Source organism: Stegodyphus dumicola, chromosome 10 (assembly GCF_044657685.1).
Source record: "Stegodyphus dumicola isolate Sdum_Otavi_A_Nest chromosome 10, ASM4465768v1".
NCBI lineage: Eukaryota > Metazoa > Arthropoda > Arachnida > Araneae > Eresidae > Stegodyphus > Stegodyphus dumicola.
Window position 1 is genome coordinate 161,672,150 of NC_140777.1, and position 13,078 is coordinate 161,685,227.

The window sequence follows — 13,078 nt, forward strand, 5'->3', positions numbered from 1 at the left end:
GGTTTGAGGATGTTGATCATATATTAGGAATCAACCCAGCCAATAACAGCAGATATTTTTATTCTTCCTACAAGCCGAAGAAAATGGACCTTAAAGGCCGAACGCAGCCTACAAGCCCTCAGATGGCAACCTCTGTGTTACATTAAAAATTACAACGGAGATAACGTTCTATAGCAGAAGTTTTATTTAATATTAGTTCCAAGCCACTAGGTGAGACTTAATTACATTTTTAGATTAGAAGCCGACTCGAATTCAGAAAAATCAAATTAGTATTCTGTCGAAATTTACCATGTGCGATTTATATAATGATACTCAAGCTTTCTTCGTATCAACAATGCAAATTAAATGAGTATTGTTAAGCTATAAACATACAGAATATCCCATTTTAATTCGCTTTAAACCTGAGTTCAACGGAATGGAAAAAGGAAGCTACTAATGTAATTTTTTTTTTTGGGGGGGGGGGCTCTTGTGAATATAGCTGATCCTTCCAATCAAGGAGATTAAAAGAGAAAGTGAATGTCCCCATAAGCTTGTGTATGAGATGTCTGATTATCAAGAGGAAAGTCGAGATTTGATTCCCGCAGGGATGTGATCTTATGTTGTATTGTTTGTTGAATGGATTTGCTCCCTTAAAAATCGGATTAAAACAATACAACCTTTGTTTATATCTTAACTGACATTGGTGGGGAAATTGGGCTTAGGAATGCCGATCACTGGGATTCAGCCCCCGGGTAATCAGTGCGTTGGAACTCAAACGATTCATTCAGAAAACTCCATGAATAAAATTTGACATATTTTGAATTCTACGAAGTGCAGCGATGTTTACGACTATGATTTTCGGAAGAGTGATTTCTTATTCTTTCAAAACGTCCTCACGTGAGGATCGTCTTCGGAAACAGCTTTAGGCCAAGGTTGGATGTTCTCCAAATTGTCTGCTATACTGGTGTATTCTTTTCTGTTTCACAATGTGGAAAATTGTTATTTCATCATCCACATTCCATAGGTCTAGTGGATTTGAGTATCTTTACAGTAATATTAGCCTAGCAAATTACTATAATTTGAATATCTATGTGTACTTTTTTCAATTTCAAAAATTTTAAATTTCCGGCAAATAAATCAATAAATATTATATAATGATTGGACATAATTAATTAAAATAGGTTTAGATTCTTTCGAATTATCTTAAACTGGGTTTAAAATAATGTACAGGAATGTTAAACATGGTGAAAAATAATTTATTAGTATTATACCGAAAATTTAATTAAAAAATACTGGAAAAATTCTTTATAAGATATGATTGGTTATTAAATAGTTTATAGCAAATAAAACGCCTTGTAAACAGGCAGCAAAATAAAAAATAGCAAGTTTACTTGCAAAACTATTATTAACTGATTATTCTAATTCTCAAAATAAGTCTCAAACATGCTTATTTAGACTAAAATCTATAAGTTTTTCCTATTACAGTCACATCGTCGGCTCCATGCCAGAGTGATTGATCTGCATTGTTCTTTCTTCCCCTCCCCCTTTGTGTCTGCCTGGCTTTACTTGTATCTGTTTCCTGTTTGCATTTTTAATAATATACAGAATGAATATAATGTTAAAATATATGTAATATATTTCCTATGACATAAAACGATTTTTCTGAAACCCTCGTGCATAATAAATATTTAATCACGGTAGGATGTATAACAGACCATCCTATAACTCTGAAAATAACGTCGATAAGCTTTTGTAAGAACACCTACACATGTAAAATCTCTCATCCACATTTTTTTCATAAGAACGTAAAGAATAGCCTTTGTGAAAACTAAATACTTTCAACGACTGTCAAGAGAATAATTTTTATTGGTCGATTATTAGCTGCCATTTGTAACTTTGACGTCAATATTCAAAATTTCTCAAAACTGTAGTAAAGATTAAAAAAATAATAATTTAAATGACTTAAAAATAACGACTTTGGTTACGTTATGTGAAAATTTATCTTTGATATTATTCAAAGATAATTTAGATCTCAGTCACATAGTCGGCACAGAAAATGATATCTTCTTCAGTGGCTAATCTTTATCCTGTTACTGTGATACTAACAGGATAGAAATTGATGGCAGAACTACTGAACCCGCATTTCTCAAAGAAGTGAGCAGTGCTTTCTGATCGAATCAGTTCCGTAAATTATTTCCATCGAAATGTCACGAATTTTGTTGAACACACATATTGCCATCAGAATTTGGGAGAGTATCTGGATGAGTGAAAGAAAGGTGACGCCTACCTTTGGCAGCCCTCATCCTTTTAGCTGGTACTTGAAAGAGGGTAGAGGACACCGATGTGTAAACTGGAAGAATTTTCAAACCGGATTTTAGACTGCAAATGATTGTTTTTACTGTTTATTTATTTGAAATTCTGTGGAACACGTTTTGGAAGCTTTTGTATGCATCTTGTATCATCACTAACCTACTGGGATACTTTATATTTAAACTTCACTTTTTGGTTTAAAATATAATTCGTGCTTTGAATAGGGAAATACTTTTTTCTTGATGTTTATTGTTAAATGGCACTAAAACAAGGAATTTTAACTTATTCATTTGTATTGCTTAGGAGTTTGGCGAATTCCCATTAAATCAAATATTTTTATAATTACCAGGAATTTTGTTCTCCTCTTTGATGTTCATGATAAAGAGGAATGGCATCAGCATACGAAACTGAACTTCCAACCGTCTGACTGTACAGAGATAGCAGTTCTGGTTTTTGGCATTACGAGACCATTTTTTAGATACGACTGAACATTTCAAGAGGTAAGAATTACATTAATTAATTTTTTTCTGTTAATTAAAGAACGTTATTTGTTGTCATAATTTGACTAATCCTTTAATTTCCATTGGTTAATGGCTAGATACTTTGTCCTGATAGATAGTGCTGAGGCTCGCGTTAGGCTTTCAAACTCTGTTTCATTTAAGTAACGAGGGGTTATAAATTTTTTTTAATAATTTAATTCAAGTAATTTCTGCATTTAATTCGTGATCTGCAACAAATTCTCTAAAATAGTACTTTTCAAATCTTTTGACTCAGTGAGCCCATACCATTATAGGATGTCGACAAAGTCCCTGAACATCTTTATCATACGATTTTGGGTAGATAAGAGGTAGTACTGTAAATTTTTGTGGCGTTATCACACATATATCAAAGTCTTTACGAAAATTTGTTTTGGTTTAATTTCTCCCTCCTTCCAGCCTGCCTTCGTGGTGTAACGGTTAGCACACTCGGCGCGTATTCGACAGGTCAAGGTTCGAGTCCCAATGAGAGCATTGCTCATTTTTCATATCTCCCTTCTTCAAAAAAAAACCTAATGATTCTACAACACATGTAGGGTTTAATATACATAAAGTGAGGATTTGGGAATTCCAGAATCTTCAGATCAAAAGGAAGTTGATGCAGACCATCCCAAAAGAGAGCGTTTGGTGTGGGATGCCGCATGACAAGATTTGGGTCCATTTTTTTCTTCCAATCAATTTAAATAATAATTTCCGGAGTGTATATCTATAAATTGATTAATTACATTTCCCCACATTTGGAGGACGATCAACCAGAGCAAACAGTTTGTGTAAGTCGTGTAACTTATGTCACTTGTCACAAAAAACTTCAAACCTTGCTTATGAAAGTGTGGTCAGTACCAAATATTTAAGTTATTTCATTCTCAAATAATAATCTGTTAAATTTGTTCAGGAACCCTGTATAATATTTGCTTGTAGAACTCTTATCATCCTCAGATAAATGAAACTTAAAAAGCAGTGTTGATAATATATATCAATACTGTGCACATTTTTGTGTAGAAAATGAAACGAAAAGCATTATTTCATTTCAAAAATTTTATTGAACAAGTCCCTTTAAGCAAATATTAATTTATTATTCATTCTACATTATGTAACTTTAATGACTGAGCTGAGCATTTTGTATGCAAAATATCAGTCTGGCTCCATTGATGCTACCTGTAGTAGTATTTTAGTTTTGGTATTCAGTCTCCTTCTGTATTTTAATTTCGTAGCTAGTTGCATTTGAAAAGGATATTTCGCTCACATAAGTTGTGGTAGAGGGTATTAGGATCTTTGACTTGATTTTTGACTTGTAGAACATTTGCTGGAGTTGTATGGAATCTCAGGTTTCCTCGGTGCCCAGTTCGAAGACCAATCGTCTTCTTAAACTGTGGGTCGCGATAACCAGGGGGGGGGGGTCGCGGGACCTGCAGCAGGGTGTCACCAAAAAATTTAGCAGTTTTGTTATTTCTTACTAAAATAATTTTACAATTACCAAATATTTTTACACAATGTATCTGAAAATAGATAAAGATAAGACAATACAGACAAAAGAAAAGAGCAAAACGTTTCGACACATTCGTTTTATAATAGAAACGTTCATTTTTCTTGTTTTGCACGTGACGCTGTCTTTCATCTGTTACTTATTTAAAATTTTCACATTGTTTTATGTCTTAAAATTAGAAATTAAGTTAGTGATCTAAAACTGCAATAGTATATATATTACAGTGCAAGTGAAAAAAATGACAGTTTCACACACGCGTATGTCTAATTTGCGCAATGCTTATGGGGTCCCACAGAATTTTCGTAAATATTATGGGGTCCTGGGGATCGCGAAAGAATCTAATTGTTAAAAAGGGGTCACGGCTGAAAAAAGTTTAAGAAATCCTGGTCTAAGGAAAATGCATTCTTTAGGGACCGATTTTTTTAAAAATGTTTGTGTTATTTATTATTTATTGCTTTAACTTCCATTTTTATCTGAAGTGAAGGCAAAAGGTTCTTTGAAATGAAGCATCCGACGTTTCTTATCAACTATGTCACTCATTTCTGAGCTTTCAATGCTGTCATTAATTTCTTTTTATTTTTCCATTTTATTTTATTTTTATATTGATTGCTTATCTTTGAGCATTTTGAATGTTACGGTTTGTATCGAATTATGTATTCGGTAGCAACGCCTTTATGGCAACTAAAATGTCATGTTTATAGATAAAGCAGATAAAGGATGCTGTAATCGTGAGAGAGGGAAAGAACGAAATTAGCCGCAGTTCCCATTCATTCATTAATGAAAGAACGTATTGAATGGACAACTAAGTGTGTGTAGAATTTCAGACACATGCTTTTCTTATCTTTAAAGAATATTGAGCTTGCTCAGTACAATACATACTCAGAAGCCAATTAATGTAACACGATAGTTTGATGGCTGAACAGATAAAATACTAGCTACAAAATTTTTAAAGTACGTAATATTTTTCAAACAGATAATTTAATTTTTATTTGGTACTTTTGTCCAGGGGTTTCGACGTCAAAATTTATTCTAGGCAGCGTCTAATCTATAGCTTCAACTTTTAATTGATGCATTTGTAGCTGAAGTGACGGATATAATTATGTATAGAACGTACATTGCTTTAGTCCGGAACTTTACTACCTTCCAGTTATACTTGCTGACGTTTTCTGTTCTTTAAGGGAAGTTTTCAAGTAAGTTTCTTTAATTAATAGTTTGAGGTTGTAGAGACATTAGATATTTTTTGGAAGCAGGCAAGATGAAAAATTAACAACAGCCTTCGCCGGGAATCGAACCGCGTACCTACCTCTGAAATACCGGCTCACTGTGCTGACCACTACACCACGAAGCTACGCTAGGAAGTCGGGAGAAATACCTTATATACTCCTCCTTTTAAAGGGCGACTGGCGTTTTTAAGTGATCCAATCGCCAAATCCTGGTTGTAGAGAATCCTCATCCAACACCCTTTATAGTTCGGGCGCCAGTGTAGAGGCATTAGGATTTTTTGGAAGCAAGAGAGATGAAAAATTAGCATCCGCCTTCGCCGGGAATCGAGCCACGGACCTCTGGAATACCGGCCCAGCATGCAGAACCACCACACCACGAAGGCATGCTTAGGCGAGAGAAATACCTTAAAAGATTTTTGTTTCGACTGGTTCATTTAATTGTAATAGCATAAAAGTTAAAACTTGAATCTTATGTATATAAAGAAACTGAATGTTTATTCTTAATTCATAATAATTTCTTAATTCTACGTACTTTCTCCAAGATAAAGAAGTAATTAAAAAAGATAATGCATTTTTACAGATTGAATTACGGAAAGAAGATAGGGACTTTTTAAGATTTTTATGGTGGGAGAAAGGTAATGTACTGAAGGTTTTCCGCCATACGAGGGTAGTTTTTGGAGTAAAGTCTAGCCCTTTTCTATTAGGAGCGGTTATTTCAGTTCATTTGGCACAAGTACCAAAGGAACAAAGTTCTATTGCTCAGAAATTAAATAAATCCTTTTATATTGATAATTGTGTGACTTCTGTTGATAACGAAAAGGAGCTTGTGAATTTTGTGAAATCTTCTACTGAAATATTAGCTGAAGCAAAAATGGACTTACGTATGTGGACCTATGGCCCAGTAGAAAAAGATGTGGAACTAACCCAAAGTACTTTGTGCACTGAGTCCACAATGGAGAATTCTGTACCAGTTTTAGGAATTATGTGGGACAGAATAGAAGATAACCTTTATATTGAAATTAAGACGGTATTGGTTTCGGATAATTTGTCTAAAAGAGAGGTTTTGTCAGTAACGCAGACAATGTTTGATCCTTTGGGTTTCTTGACACCTGTTTTATTGCCTGCAAAGTTACTGCTACAGGAAATTTGGGCGATAAAAGCAGACTGGGATACTCCATTACCAGATAGTATCAAAAGTAAATTTTCGAGGTGGTATAATAAATTACAAATTTTGAATAAGTTGAGAATACCGCGACGTATAGGTTTTGGAGATAGAAGTTCCTGGACACTTCATGTATTTTGTGATGCTAGCCAGCATGCTTATGCCACGGTAATATTTTTGAGATGCGAAACTAAAGAAGAAACATTAGTCAGTTTTGTAATGGCTAAGTCAAGAGTCGCACCCTTAAAAGAACTTACTATTCCCCGTTTAGAACTTATGGCCTGTCTTTTGGGCGTGCGTCTTTCCAAATATGTGACAGAAGCTCTTACATTGGATGACATCCCGAAATATTTTTGGACCGATTCCACCAGGCCATATCTTGGATTCAAAGAAATGATGCGTGGGGGACTTTTGTGGGCAATCGCGTGAAGGAAATTTGCGCTTTCACTAAAGCAAATCAGTGGTCATATGTACAGGGTCATTCTAACCCAGCTGATTTACCTTCTCGTGGTTGTTCCCCTCTTCAGTTTTTCGAATTAAATTGGTAGAGAGGGCCTGTTTGGCTCAAAGACCCTAGAGATAGCTGGCCAAAATTAGAGGTTAAGCCAAATGAAACTTTAGTTTTTTCAGAGCGCAGGAAAGACATAAATTTAAATGTAAATCTTAGTATAACTACAAAAGCGGATAAAGTTAAGTGGTGTGAGAAGTTCTCTAAATTTTCAAAAATGTTAAGAGTTTTAGGTTGGATAAAGAGATTTATCAAAAATTGTCAAAAGAAAATTGTAAATAAAGAGCCTTTTCTGTCTGCTTCCGAGATAAAGGAATCTAAAATTATACTTCTTTCACTTGTTCAGGGGGAGAGTTTTCCAGAGACTGGAGACTCCGTCAATGGTCTTTTGACCGTACGAGATCAGAGTGGCTTATGAAGAGTAAAAACAAAAATCACCGAACGAGATGATTCTTATGCATTCCGGTACCCGATTTTATTACCTTCTAAGCATTATATTGTTGACTGTTTAATTAGAGATTACCATTTAAAGCATTCTCATGCCGGCGTACAAGCATTAACTGTTATAATTAGAGAAGAATTCTGGATCATTGGTGCAAGACGCCGAATTAGATCGGTGGTGAAACAGTGCGTCCGTTGTAAACGATTTTCAGCAAAACCTCCAACTACTGCACCCATTCAATTACCATTAGACAGAGTTCGAGATGCGTTCGCATTTGAAGTTACCGGCATAGATTTATGTGGCCCTCTGATTCTCAAAAATAAAAACAAAACCTGGGTAGTACTGTTTACGTGTGCTGTATATAGATGTGTACATTTGGAACTAGTGACATCCGTAAGTACCGAATGCTTCATTCAAGCGTTTCGTCGGTTCATAGCCAGAAGAGGTCGGCCATCTACAGTTTATTCAGACAACGGCACAAATTTCGTCGGTACTTCTGCATTGCTGAAAAAGGTTGACTGGGTAAAGGTAATTGCTCAGGAAACTTTGCATCCCATCACTTGGAAGTTCATTCCGCCCACTGCTGCTTGGTGGGGCGGATGGTGGGAGCGTCTAATCCGCACAGCCAAGAATTTGATTGTGAGAGTCTTAGGACAAGCTGCAGTCAATTACGAAGAGTTACTCACCGTCATCTGTGATGTGGAAGCCGTAATAAACTGTCGACCGCTAACTTATGTGTCAAATGACTCTGAGGATCTTCTACCATTAACGCCTTCCATGTTCTTACAGGACATTAAGGTTTCAGGTACAGCAGATTTGGATGCTTTAGATCGAAATAAACTCTTGGCTCGTCAGCGTTTCTGCCAGGAACTTCGAGAACAATTTCGTAGCCGTTTCCGCAAGGAGTACCTTGGACAGTTAGTACAAAAGCATGGACAGACGGACTGTGAATTAAAAGTTGGAGACATCGTGCTAATAGGTTGTGAGAACCTTAAAAGAGTGAACTGGCCAATTGCTCGTGTCCAAGAACTTTGTACAAGCAGAGATGGACGTGTAAGAGTTGTAAAAGTGAAAACTAGAAATGGCATACTGATTCGTCCTGTACGTAAACTGTACCCTCTAGAAGTGTGTTCCTGTACTAAGGATACCATTATTTGATTTTTGATTTTACTTCTGAAAATCAAAAACACTGATGCAGCCAGTTATCTACTTAGTATCTTGTTTTCAGAATCCTTGTGTAAGCAAAAAATCACATTTGCCATAGCCAGTGCAAAGCAGTTAGAATATATCTGCCAGCAAGTGAACACAAGAACCACGAGAATCAAACATTTATTCTCATTCTGTTGGCGTAATTGTAGGGTAAATGTGCCCGCTAAGTATTCTAAAAAATAGTTACCAAGCTAGATCTAAATGAGTTCTTGAAATACTAATAAAAGCAGTGAAGACCAGATTTTATTTTTGATTGTCTCGTTGTAAACGGTTGTGCAAATATTCTACTCCAACTTAGAAATATTTACGAATGTTGATTTCAAATTGCCTTTGTTTATTAAATTCTCTTTTCTGCTCCTAAATTGCTGTATAAAATATACTACCTCTGCAAAATGAATATCAGATAGTAATTAAAACAGATATACTTACCGCTTATTTTCTTGGAATCAATCTCTATATTTCCTGAAGACTAGACTTCCTGGAAGCTTAGTGTAAGTGATAAATCTGAATATTGAATTTCACAGAAACGCAGTATGGAAAAGTTGTTGTTTTTTCATGGTTCCCCTTCGTTTACGGATATTGAGATTTCAGATGTTTTATTGTAAGCGATACTAAGAAAATAAAAACATTTCTTTGATCGTTCATGACAAAATTTAAATCAGCTTAGGGTAAATGAACCAAACTATCTGGACCCGTATTGTAGCAGTTAATTTGCTACAGTAAATTAAATATAACTAATTTTTAATGTAGCAAGTTACATTTCAAATATTAGTCTATACACGATAAGAATATTCTTAACATCAATTCAGACGACATCCCGATTCAGCGAGATAGAGTTAGTACTCATATGCCAGTGGAACCTCAACGCAAACGTATATTGTTCTCAGGTGGTCTGGTAAGATCTGCTTAATCTGCATGATCGTGCAAAATGATTATGCCCAATTTGATAACCAAAGTTTGTATTCTATTTTACATTTTAACGTCATGTTATTATTGTCAAGTTCAAGTGTCCACAATTCATTTCTCTTTTGACACGCTAGTTAATGTGTCATCAAAACCGGATTTGTTCCGCGGTCGTTGAGATCATAACCTACGAAACGAGTAATTATTCAGAACCGTTGAGGTATGCATAAAGAATCCCGTCTCACACTTCGAATGCTTTTTGACAAGTGGCGGAACGGAGCTTCATGAGCCAAAATTCACGTGACAACGTTGGGATTCCCCAATTTTATGGTACGCAACAAAAATAGATTTAACTCTTGTCTTCCCCCTTCCGTAAATTAAATTTTATAAATATATAATGAGAATAAAACATTATAAAAAAGAATATGTCTAATAAGTAAACAAATGGCATCACAAAGAAGTTAGGTTTAATTTAGTTTTAAACATGGTTGCTCGCAAATCATTGTCATGTTTTGGAAATCCTATATACAAATACATAGTTGACTGGTAAATATGTTTTACAACCGTTAATCATTTTTTACCTTCCTTAAATTGTAAGTGAAATAAAATTTATCTCAAGTTATTTTCATGTTATTCATTTGCTGAAATAAAAATGTGTTTTAGGATTGGTGTATGATTTCATCATCTAATGTTGCATTGATATTTTCTAAGTCAATGTATATAGAGAATACATTGTTAAAAAATTGAAAACTTTCAGAAGCTTTACTATAGCTGTTTGTTCCCGCCAATAAACGCTTGTTAAGCTCCTATTTGAAGGGTGTAATTTAGATTCTCCTGCATCCTTAAAATATTTGCTTGATGATCTGATTATTAATTGTGTGAATGAACGAAAGCTTGAACACGTAAGGACATCTGATTTAAAAATGAGAAGTGGTTGAAGTATATTTAATAGAAACTACAGCTTATTTTAAGTGAACTGAACATTTGTCTTTAAGGCCAAAAAGAACTAACAAAGAATGTTTCAAAGAATGACTGTACTCAGTAGCATTTTCGTACTTCATATTTCAGTTTCACATTTCATACTTCATATTTCGTATTTCAGCCAAAGATTAATTCCCTCCGAGGCTCTTGTAATGTCACGTAAGTTTTGTCTGGACAAGAACACCCCCTCCCGAATGCATCAAAAAATATGCGGGATTTACTGAAATCTTTCAGATTATTTTGAGAACAGATTCAAGATTTCAGACGCTACATTTCAGTACATATTCTAATCTGTTCTCAGTACCACAGAACTTGCTTGAAACCTCATGAACATAATAGACAGAGTTGCAGTTATGTACAAACGTAAAGGAAATTGATTTAAATGGGATGTTATAAGTTGTACTTGCCTAAGGAAACTGTTCGTATACAAAGTACAATGCATACAAAATTAAAATAAAAACAAATATTTTATACAACCATTTTATGCATTTTTCGAAGTTTATCATATCGTCCATATCTATCAAGTACAGAATTGGTATTAAAGTAGAAACGAAAAGAAAACCGCACTCACTTTTATTATTAAAAACGTTATGCTTGTATAACATTTGATTCTGTATTAATCTGTCCAACTTAGCACATTTTTATAGGACAATTGGATTTGTGTGCAGCTCTATTATGCCATGAGGTGTAGAAACTACAACATGTTGGACATTCATGCTCTAGACCGAATTAGTGCGTAACGTCACAGTTTAATTCCTTTCAGTTTCAGCATTGCTTTGTAATATAGAAAGGAAGAGTGTAGCATATACACATGCATGTATGTAATTATTTATGTTTTAACAAAAGATAAAAAGAAAAATTGTTTTCTTTCAAGACTGGCTTACCTTGAGGAGCTTATTTCCTTTGAAAGAATCATGTTAATTATATTATGTGAAAACATTTGTCTTTTTACATTTAGTTCCTTTATTTTTATATTTATGATTACACATTCTTTGCTGTTTCACGTAGTCTCTTGAATAGCAGTTTTTAAAAATGTTTTACCTTTATTAGCATTATTAAATACATACATTACTGATTCCTAGAATGCTGTAGATTTTAACGTGACTCAAAATCAGGGCGAAACTCACATAATGAAGAGTATACTAACTGGGTGGTTTTACACTACGAAGTAAACATGGCAGTTAATAGAGTTCGTTAATTTAGTATAAATTTTTTTAATATTCTTATATATCTAAACTTTCGAAAGGAGCGCGCTCGTAGTTCAATAATTGTAGCTGTATTTTTCATGTATTTACAAAACTGTAAATGACCACGTAAGAGATGCAGTTTGCATGTTAAGAGTCAGATTGAAAACAGCAAGATTATTTTACTGGTAATTATATTTAGAATGGTTTATAATGTTACTATATTTTTCCCTAGATAGACAGATAATCTGTGGCTTTATTATTATTGCTTTATGAAAGTTTCTTTCTGATTAAAATCGAACAAAGATTTTATTTTTATTTTTCCTTATATGGGGTAAATGCATTTGTCGTTTACGTTATGACAGAAAAAAGTAGACAAATTCATTGTTGTATTCAGAATAGAAAAGAAAAATAACAGAATTAAAAATAGTCTTTAGGGACTGCTACAAATTAAAATTATAATTTTAGTTTGCACAGTCCTTATCTTATATATGTGATATATTCATTAATCGTAAAAAAAAGGAAACATCTAGTTAGATAATTTGTTTCGTTTGAAGACATCTTTCGAAGAGTAATTAACGACGACTTTCCGTATGCAATACGGTTTTTTTATATTTTGACAATGACCTTTCAACTGAAGCACTTATATTATTTGCTATAAATATATATTTCTAGCATTCTCAAAATTAGATATCACGTATCATTTGGATTCGAACTTTATAATAAGAAAATACCTCTCATATATCTTTCGCATATCTTCAAATAATAAATTTTCAACCTTTTCGATGCACAAATTTTAAATCTCAACTGTATATTTATAAGTTTAAATGTTCGAATGCTTCATGATCTTGATATAAAATATATTCAATTGGTAAACATATTTTTGATCTCACACCACTCACTGTTTTTCATGTAAATAATTATCCTCGGTGAGTCAAAAAGGGTGGAATGGAATGTGTTTGCTTTGAATTATTAGTCCAAAATACAAGATCAGGATAACAAAATATTCATGTTTAAATTTATAATCGGATACTATGACTAACAGACAGCTCCGATACTAGCTGTTAACTTTACATTAACATTATGTATAAATTGTTACATATGTTTATTTGGAACTGATTTGCATCAATAATCTTATACTGCCCATAAACACCTGAT

At 33.9% G+C, this 13,078-nt stretch overlaps 1 protein-coding gene across 2 annotated transcripts in view; it reads left to right on the forward strand.

Moving 5' to 3' along the window:
- LOC118201990 (protein trapped in endoderm-1-like) overlaps window positions 1–13,078 on the forward strand; it is a 205,860-nt gene that overhangs the window by 78,415 nt on the left and 114,367 nt on the right. For both annotated transcript variants that reach the window (XM_085825787.1, XM_085825786.1), the window contains exon 2: window positions 2,639–2,789. The gene's annotated coding sequence lies outside the window, so the exon portion shown is untranslated. The remainder of the gene's footprint in view (window positions 1–2,638; window positions 2,790–13,078) is intronic.